Below are 8,173 nucleotides of genomic sequence, written 5' to 3'. Positions count from 1 at the left end.
GAGCATTCCAGTAACTCTTTTGTGTATGTACTTTAGCTGTACCATAAATAGTGGGTTTGTATGAGATGGCAAGGCCAAAGATAAAAGGGTTTTTCTTTTTTCCTTTTTGTTCTTTTTTTTTTTTTTTTTTGTCTGAAGTTGCTGTTAATTTTTTTTTTGGCCTGTTTGATGTATGTGTGAAAACGATGTTGTCCAACAATAAACCGGAATTTTATTTTGCTGAGTTGTTCTAACGAAGCTGGTTGCACAATTGCTGTGTAGTTTTTCTTTTATTTCCCTCCCTACCCACTTTCCTTTTTTTTCATTTTGACTTGAAGGAAGAGGCTTTTTATGAATAAGGAGGACCCTGGAAGTTACCTTGGGGTAATGTCTGTTGCTGATGGAATACTGGTAAATGGTCATGGTTCTGAGAGAGAAGTGAGAGGTCAGTTTTTTGGTAGAATAGGACTTCACACCAGAACTTGACGCACACAATCCCAGAGTCAAAAGATCCAGAAGGGTAGACCTTTTAAATACCACTCCCAAATTTATTGCCAAATCCCTCGTTGTTGTTGTTCAGTCGTTCAGTCGTGTACGACTCTTCGTGACCCCATGGACCATAGCATGCCAGGCCTTCCTTTCCTCCGCTCTCTCCCGGAGCGTGCTCAAGTTCATATTCATTGCATTGGTGATGCTATCTAGCCATCTCATCCTCTGCCATCCCCTTCTCCTTTTGCCTTCAGTCTTTCCCAACATCAGGGTCTTTTCCAGGGAGTTTTCTCTTCGCATTAGGTGGCCAAAATATTGGAGCTTCAGCTTCAGTATCTGTCCTTCCAATGAGCACTCAGGGTTGATTTCCTTTAGGATTGACCGATTTGATCTCCTTGCAGTCCAGGGGACTCGTAAGAGTCTTCTCCAGCACCACAGTTCGAAAGCATCAATTCTTCGGCGCTCAGCCTTCCTTATAGTCCAGCTCTCACAGCCATATATTACTACTGGGAAAACCATAGCTTTGATTAGACGGACCTTTGTCGGCAAGGTGATGTCTCTGCTTCTTACTATGCTGTCTAGGTTTGCCATAGCTTTCCTCCCAAGGAGCAAGCGTCTTTTAATTTAATCCCTCATGCCCCCTACTTTTTTGAGCCTTTTCCACTGACCACTCACCCTGCATCTGTTGGGGTCCCTTGTCATCTATGTGGTCATGGTTGCTAGCCATGATCGTTATTTTCCACCATCCATGTGGTCTTGCATGATGCAGAATGATCGACAGGTGTACTTTCTGCTGTGCATTTTCCCCCTCTCTTCTGGTGGGAGAGGATGTTCACCCCAGCTTGTGTGAACACATCTTAAAGATTCATTAGCTTTGTCACTTTAAGAGGTCCTGCTTACTACTTTATTCCTTCTGTGCCACTCCATGTAGGCGTCTGTCCTCTATAGTTAGGGGCCTGAAATGTTTTGCTACTTTTAAATAAATTGGCACCCATTTAAACACATACAAAACCCCTCCCAGTTTGGGGTGTGTGTGAAAACATAAGCTGCTCTCTCAATTCCTTTCTTCTAAAATCTGTGCCCCCGTGAATTGCATACATCTGCTGGGAATGGTAGAACTTACTTTGGTACGATTGGTGCCAAATTCTTGACTTACTGTTCTGCAATCTCACAAGAAAAGGAGACATCGGGTAGGGTGGGGGCTGTAGTGTGGAAGGTACTAAAAACATCCTGAAATATAAAAAGGGAAAGGTGGGGGGAGAGGAGACATCAGATCAGTCTCTTGTCAGAAGTAGGTGAAAAGATGGACAGTGAGGCACCCAAAACTGATGGATTGGCTTCTAAATAGCCAGCACAGCCATGCCTTAAGGTGCAGCTGGTCATATTGCTGTTTTGCAGACAGAGAACTGAGGCTGTAGAAGCTAATGCCTGTAGGTTTTGTGGATTTTTTTTTTAGAAGGGGGTCTTTCCCCTTTCCCTTTAGTTGGAAAGATGCCTGTGTGTCTTTTGGGGGGGGGGTTACCCATTAGTCATACATACTTGGCAACCTACTTTCAAGGTTTGTGCATCTGGGTGTACATGGACTGCTACCCACAAAATTTTACTCTCTTGTGGGCTTTGGCCTCGGTTATTTGCTCAGAAGGAATCTGCAGGAAAGCAACACTTCACAACAGGACCTGAAAATGGGTTCTTCCTTCTATGTCAGTCCCCCAGAGTGCAAGTGTTGATCTTGATCAGGCTGGTGTATGCTCTGTAGTTCAAAAAACAAAAGCCTCCCCTTATCAATTGTGAGCTGTATAAATAACACAGCCTGCATGATTTATTCTGCTTTTGCTAGTGCGGACAGAAGAGGCCCCTGAAATCTACACAGCCTGGACTGCATGCCCTAACCGCTGATGCAACAGAACTTACAATCTCGTAACTAAAAACTATGAAGTCTTAAAGAAACATTCACATCCAGTAGTTATTTTCATTTCATTTATATCCTTCTTGCAAGAAACCCAAGATGGCTTACATGGTCCTACTCTTCACTTTATCCTCACAACAACCTTGTGAGGTTGGTTAGGCTGAGAGTTGGTGACTGGCCCAAAGTCACCCAGTGAGCTTCATGGCTGAGTGGGGACTTTGAACCTGGGTCTCTCTGGTCCAACGCTTAACTGCTCCACCTCGCTTGCTTGCCTGCAGTTCCTTGACACCCATTGCTATCTGGTTAGTGGTGAAATGCAAGGCTGTACTAGATCTCTGCCCTGGTCTGATGCCAGTGGCCATGCTGGCTGGGGATTATGGGAGTTGCAGCCAGCACACTTGGAGGGGGCTAGTTTGGGGCAGGCTGCGCACAACAGAATGCTGCTGCTGCATTCTGTATTGGGGGAACCAAGCCTGGAAAGTGCTCTATGGGCAGGGAGAGCATGGCAGCTGGGAGAGGGGTTCTCATGTGAGCTTGGTCCTCAGGCAAGTTGGTTGGCATGGCAGAAAGCCCTGAACGTAAATGACACCCAGGCTGTTGGGTGTACCAGAGATGGAGTACCTCGGCCTGAGGGCTGAATTCAATTTTGTAAATATGGGGACGGGGGGCCTGCTGTATTCTAGTGGTACTAAAGGCAATGGGGGCACAGCCAAAAAACTCCAAATGCCAGCATATTTTAGCATAAAAGCTCTTGCCTCTCCTCTAGCTTTTTTTCTGGCAGCATCTCCGCCTTTTAAACGGGAAATGCACAAATACCGGGAAACCACAGAATGATGGGGGGGGGGACACCTGGAGAACCACAGCAGGCTAGATGTGGCCCCTTGCTCTGAGGTTCCCCACCCCTGCTCTACACCAGCACCTTTTGAGCTTGGCTGAAAACAGGTGAGCAAGCGCAGGCACCCTTGGTCTGCCCTGGATGCAAATGGCTCATAGGGTTTGGAGCTGTCGACGTGTCTAGACCCTTCAAGGGCAGCCCCCTGAGCCACACACTACAGTAGTCAACTCGAGAGATTAGCTCAGCATACATAATACAAGGCGCGGGGCAGGCGCGTGCTGAGCCTCCAGGGGGGCGCGCAGCTTGGCCAATCGGGACTAGAACTGCGCGCTTGGCTGCGGCTCTCGCCTGGATGCCTGGTCTAAAAGCCAGCCAGGCTCCAGGGGCACCCCCAGGCCCTGGCTCGCTGCCGCCCCAGGCACCTTTCGTGGGCGGCGCTGGGTCACTGGGGCGGGCTTCCTTCCAAGCGGCGCTGCTCTCTCAAGATACTAGAACCCAGTGGGGGCATCCCATGCAGCTGATTGGGGGGAGATTGAGGGCTGAGAAAAGGACGGCCTTCCTCACAGCACATGGTTAAACTATGGAACTCGCTACCACAGGATGTAGTGATGGCCACCATTTGGATGGCTTTAACAGGGGCTGGACAAATTCCTGGAGGAGAAGGCTATCGATGACTGCTAGTCTTGATGGCACCAGAGGCAAATGAGCCTATGTACAGCAGTTGCTGGGGAACATGGGTGGGAGGGTGTGGGTCACAAAAATGAAAAAAAAAAACCCTTAAAATGCATTCTCATGGAGACCCTCCCTTTCGGGCCCAACAAGTGTGGCAGCCTTATACCAAGGCAAACTCCATTGAGATGGGTCCTGTCACACTGCCGGGGGAGGGGGGGTCTTCCCCTTTCCACCCTCCTGCTAGCTCAGCTCCTTAGAACTCCTCTTAACCTGGAAATGCCTGGGGAGCGCCGGCGCCAGGGTTTGGGGGGCTCCTTTTGGGCAAGAAGAAGGCCTTCAGTGTCCCCCTGCCTGCCCAATGATATCAAACCCACCCACCCCCTTTCCTCGGCACTGGCTCTGTGCCAGGACCCACCCTGGGCCTTCCACACCGCCCTGCCTCGCCTCGCCTCCTCGGAACTCGTGGAAGTGGGCGGTGGGAGCCGTTTTCTTTGCTGGCAGGTAATTTGGGCCCAGTCGGAAACTAATGTGGGGGGGGAGTCCCAGCTTTCTGGCTTGGTCTGTAAGTTGTGTCAGAACTCAGAATTGTTCTTGGGAGAGAGGGAGGGTGTCACACGTCCAGGGAAGGGCAGTTGCAGGAACTTGCTTCGTTATATAAGGGAGAGCAGAGAGGGTGGGAATGGGGCTGGGAAGCAAAGGGGAACATCCCAGAGTCAAATGTACTGTGGGAGCGCCGCAGAGCAAGGGGGTGGCCTCCCCCCACCCCAAGGGCTGCATTCTCTCTGGGAAAATCTGAGGTGGGGGATACATGCCAATGGGGGATGGGCCTGAAAGCAGGTGGAACCAGAGCACACAGACATCCATCCTTGCATCCCCCCCGCTTTGCTCTCTCCCTCCCACCACTTTGGTCTCTCTCCCCATCTAGGCCAGGACTGTCCACGCTAGCTGAGGCGGCACTCCAACGGGGTTTCACATCTGCTATAAGGTTCGGTCTTAGCCGCTGATCTCTTAACGCCAGCCTTGCTGATGAGGGCTAGAACCTTGGGCTGGTTTCATCACATCAAATCCCAGGTTCTCTAAGATGCTTGATTCCCATCAGAGACACACTGGCTCCTGCTCAGAGGCTCCTCTTCAGAGCCTCGAACTGACACAGAACATGCAGGACTTTGGCCCACCCTTCCGTTTTAGAGGCCTCAGTGCCGCGTGGCTGAGCAAAGAGGCCACACATCTGCTCAGCTCTGCCCCAGCTGGTTCTGTGACATGTGCCTGAAACAGAATTGGTGGCACGTGAGTCTTTCACTGGGGGATGTTGGGGGGGACTGGATTCTGCAATCGTGTAGGGCTCAGATCTCTCTAACCTTATGCAAAGCTTGTGCTAATTTGTTCCCTCTCCCCTTTTGTAGCCAGGAATAGAAACATGCCTCTAGCACCTGCATTGCCAGGCAGAGTGAGTGCATCGCATCAGCCAACACCCTTGGCCCAGAATGGTTTCCAGGGTCATTCTCCCACATCCAGGTGCAGGGTCATATCACCTGGGCCTGGTCTGGGTGGGATCTTTGACAGTGTGATGGAGCTCCTGCTTTGCATCCAGAAATCCCTGGCAGCTTCTCCAGGTAGGGCCAAGTGAGAATCTTTCCAGAAGCCCCAGAGAGCTATTGCTGCCAGTCAGTGTCAACAACGCTGGGCTGGATGGTTCAAGGATCATTGTGGTTTTAAAGTTCTATATATTTTAAATTGTTTTATTGTGTGTTGTTTGGTTTTAATTTTTGTGAACCGCCCAGAGAGCTTCGGCTATTGGGCGGTATAGAAAATAAATAAATAAATAAATAAATAAAATAAAATAAGGATCTGGCTTGATATAACACTGCTCCCTATGTTCCTGTCTTAACCCTGGTGCCCGTTTTGAGGGCTGTGCCTTGGCTGTGGAGCATGTGCAGAGAGCCTTACCATAAAGCACCACATCCAGGCCACCCCTTGCCCCTCCCGTCTGTACGGGATTTAGTGGGAAGAGGCTTTCTGCATGCAGGATCCAGCCCACAGGGGCTGTCATTTTAAGGCAGCCTTCTCCAACCTGGTGCTGTGCATCTGTGTTTGGACTACAGCTCCCATCATCCCACACTGCATGGGGATGGTGGGGTTTGTAGTCCAAATTCACCTGCAGGGAGCCAGATGGGGAAGTTTGTTTTAAGGAATGTAAATATAAATGTTTAAAGGGGGGATTGTGGGATATGGCAAAACAAAGAGGGGGGGGAGTCAGGGTCCTGGTACCCCCACCCGTTCTCTTGCATTTGTGCCCCCACAAATATGCTAACTACTTTTATTTTGCCTACTTATTTATTTATTTGTGATACTTCTATACTGCTTGATATAATAAAATCCCTAAGTGGTATAGAAGGCTTATTTTATAGCCTGCCCTATTCTTAAGGCTTGGAGTGGGTCACAGCTATCCTCTGCAGTGATGCCAGTGAACCAAATGAACAGCCCTTCCGTTTACTGAAGAGAGAACAGCATGTTTAAGAGGAAAAGGCTTGGTCAAGTCCTGGCACCTCTATTTTGAAGCCAAGCCAGGCCTGGCCTCAACCCACAGGGCACAAAGTGGACCTGGGAGAAGGCTCGGCTGCTTGTTGCATGTGAACACCTCCGGCGGCTCGGTCCTCCCCCTTGGCACTGACAGGATGTATTTTCCTTTATACAGCCCCATCGGGGAACACGGGGCAGCTTCACCAGGTTTTGCATGCCCAGAAAGGGCAAGCCCCTGCCCTCAAGGAGTCTACAGTGTAAAACATGGGAGAATAAGTAGAGGGAAGGAACAGGAAGGAAAGAGGGACTCGAGACCTCAAGCAAATGCCGATTATGAGCATAAGGTTTGTTTCAGTTGCGGGCGGGGGCTAAGGAATGATGCTAAAGGCCTCACAGGAAAGGTGTGTTAGGAACGAGGTGAAGTACCTGCCCGCCACTGGAATGCGGCCCCCGAGAGCCTCTCTGATTTGGCCCTCTGGCTGAAAGAGATTAGACATCTCTGTGCTAGAAGATGATAGCAGCAGAATAAGTGAGGGTCATGGAGGCAAGTGAGGGCTTCAAAACTAAGCTTTGAAGGTAAGACCAAGTAGTTTAGGCTGAATTTTCTATAGGGTGGGACAGACTTTGATTGGAGACAGGGAGGAAGGAATGTAGGTGGGCCCTTCATGAGATCCATGAGCACCGCCCTGTCTTCTGATTTTAGCCAGATCACAAATCCCCCTCCCCGGTAGGTATGCTAATGGTAAAGGGGCCAGCCTTCCTCTGGTCAACCCTGTAATCTGACCATTGGGCTGGGTTGTCAGTAGAGCTGCTGACCCGCAAAATGATGATGAAAGTGCTGGTGCATTTTCAAATCTGGGATACTGACTCAGCTCTACCTGCTAGGCCTGCCAGCCCTGTTCCAGGGAGCCTGGCTGGGGAAATGGTGGAATGTAACTCTGACCCAACCCCCTGCCTCCCCCAGAGCCACTGTCTCGGTTCTTGGCAAGAGGAAGACAGCACAGCACATGGAAATGCCAAAAAGTGCCCATGTTATGTTTAATGGGGCAGGGCTGGGGGGAGGGTGTCTGGAGATGGGAGCTTACTTCAAAGGCCTGCAGTGAAAAAGATGTGTGTGAGCACATGAGCGTGGTGTGCAAAGCACTGAGCATGCAGGCACAAGCTGCATTTGAAGTATCAATGGGCTCCTGTGTAGACAGCAGCCAGAAGCCCAAGTGACACACGCCATGAGTTTCCTTCCTTGCAGCTCGTAAGAGCCGTGCTGGATCAGACCGAAGGCATCTCTGGTCCAGCATTCTCCTCCCACAGTGGCGAACCAGATGCCCCAATGGGAAGCCTGTAACAGAACATGAATGAAATAGCACCCTCCCACCCCCCCACCCCACCCCCGCTTGTATTCCTCAGCCACTGGTGTCCAGAGGCATACTGCCTCTGACACTGGAGAAACTGTATTATGTATTTTTATTTAACACAATTTTTAGGCCACCATTTAAGGGAAGAGTCATCTGCATGATAAAAACTATACAAAACTATGCAAAACAAATACAACAGAAAATGAATAAATCAATATTCAATAAAAATGCGATAAAAACAGGTAACACCGATACTATTTATTTATTTATTTATTAAATTTATTAATCGCCCAACTGGCTGGTCACCCAGCCACTCTGGGCAATGTACAACAATAAAACAGAACAATAAAATTCTATATTAAAGACATAATAAAAAATACCCTAACCCACCCCAAATGCCTGCCTGAACAACCACTTTTT

This window comes from Heloderma suspectum, chromosome 3 (genome assembly GCF_057233095.1).
Source record: "Heloderma suspectum isolate Gila_16-S chromosome 3, 16-S_ref, whole genome shotgun sequence".
NCBI lineage: Eukaryota > Metazoa > Chordata > Lepidosauria > Squamata > Helodermatidae > Heloderma > Heloderma suspectum.
Note: the sequence above shows the minus strand (reverse complement) of the source record.